Source organism: Sinocyclocheilus rhinocerous, unplaced genomic scaffold (genome assembly GCF_001515625.1).
Source record: "Sinocyclocheilus rhinocerous isolate Xijiao unplaced genomic scaffold, SAMN03320098_v1.1 scaffold82, whole genome shotgun sequence".
Lineage (NCBI taxonomy): Eukaryota > Metazoa > Chordata > Actinopteri > Cypriniformes > Cyprinidae > Sinocyclocheilus > Sinocyclocheilus rhinocerous.
Window position 1 is genome coordinate 2,064,133 of NW_015644168.1, and position 2,116 is coordinate 2,066,248.

A 2,116-nucleotide genomic window follows, 5' to 3' on the forward strand; every position below is an offset into this window, starting at 1 on the left:
GATGGTAGGTTTGTTCGGTAGCTCACGGAGTACGGAGACGTACTTGAGAGGTGAGGAGCTCCGGTTTGAATCCTGTGTAAGTACAGTTCGACAAAATAGTTCAAATCTGCATATAAGGAACTTCAAATGGCACGGTTGCATCAACAAATGCGTTTTTATATCAGTTTTGCATTTGTTAACACTATCGGGTAGGTTTAGGGTTGGGTTTGGTGTAGGGCATATTTCCAACACGACAGAGCATTAAGTTTTAGCGACAGTCCCCGGGATATTTGAATTCTGAACCGCCGCAATACGTACCTGAAGCAACGTAATAAAACACAGCAATACGTACCTAAATAGACGTAATAAAAACGTGCCAGGGTTCACGTATTGAACCCGTGTTTTAGCGCCACTCAGTGGACATTTCTCTTTGAAACTGCGGCGAAACGTGCAGTAAGGTACGTAAAAACGGTGTTGCAGAAAAGTACCCAGAGGTACGTATTTTTATGAGACTGGGTTGACTAAAATAACTAAATTTTTAAAAAAAACTACATAGACATTTGTTTAATAACAATTGTAATGAAAATGTAAAAACACATTACAATTACTAAAAATTTAAATAAAGGTAGCATTAAAACTATTAAAACATAGAGATAAAAACTAAATGATATAAATACAACAGACATTCTTGTATTAGGTTTGCAACTTGCACTTGCTCAAGTATCTGAGAAAAATCCTAAAATTCATGGAGTTTAAAATATAAATAAATAAACAATGCTGAAGCAAATATTATCTTGTTAGGTTTTACAAAACTTCTCTTCAAAAAGTCTCAGAGGGCAAAAAGTATTTGACCACGGCTGAATTATGATGCCCAGAGTTTGATCTGCCCTCGAGTGCTTCATTCCAAATTGGCTGGCCTGCCCTCACTCGCATGTGCTGGCTGGACCTGTTGCCCTCAGAATGCACTAAACCAGAAACACTAATATCTGACACTAATATATTTCTCTGTTAATTATATCCTGCATGATAAATGCAACATGACAATACTGTGTGATCCTTATATACCAAAATTTGTTGATCAGTATATCATAATAAATTCAAATCACATCCTATTGCATAAAGACAAAAGACATACCATGTATGTCTTTTGACATACCAAATAGATCACCATATCACTGTGATTGGCTAATTACCCTGTCAGTGCAATAATGCCCACATCTCATGCTCGCAAACCCACCTGAATGGGTTAAACTGGTGGAAAAGGACTGACTGATTATAAAGCAAACAACTCAGCCACTCAGACATCATCACTTTCAGTCACAACTGAATGGGAATGAACTTGAAATTATTTAAGATCGCTGAGAGCTGTAACCATCATTACACTTTCAGCGTTTAATGGAGCAATGGTCCAAAAAGAAGTTCACTATTGATTATAAATGAATAGTAACTTTGCCTCATCATTTCAGAAGCTTGCCAAACGCTACAGCTACAGCATACTGATGACTGGACAGACAGTTTATCTTCCTGAACATTCATGGTGAATACTGATCGGGTGAATGATAAATTCAGTGCTGAGTGTGACAAATTGTCAAGCACATTTGAGAAAGATTGAATTTAAGAGATCACCTCCATCTCTGTTCTCCCCTTCCCCAACATGTTTTGTATATTCTGGGCAGGTATCCAGGATTACCAATTACCATGGGCAAAGATAGCAGAGAGGCCTGACACCCCATGATGAAATGTGTTACTAAAATTAAAATTGGATGTTTTTCTGTAAATTTTGATATGTTTCTGTATTGCACATAATTTCGTACTGGCTGCATGCAACCATGAATTAATGAGTATTTCTGAGCTCTTGAGTAGGCTATTTATGAGCTCTTGAAATTAAATGTAGCCACCTACTGTTTTAACATCCTGAATTTTTAATGGAAGTATTTTCTCACAAAACTGTCTGAGAAGTATTTCACTGCAAATTTTTCAATTAGACATATTATATATATATATATATATATATATACAGGGTTTAAATTGGGCCGGGGCCGTCCGGGCACCCCGACACATAGACTGTATACTATGCATCCATTGCTGAGGCGAGGCTCACGCAGCCTCTCCAGGAGAAATCAAAACGCGCATCCTG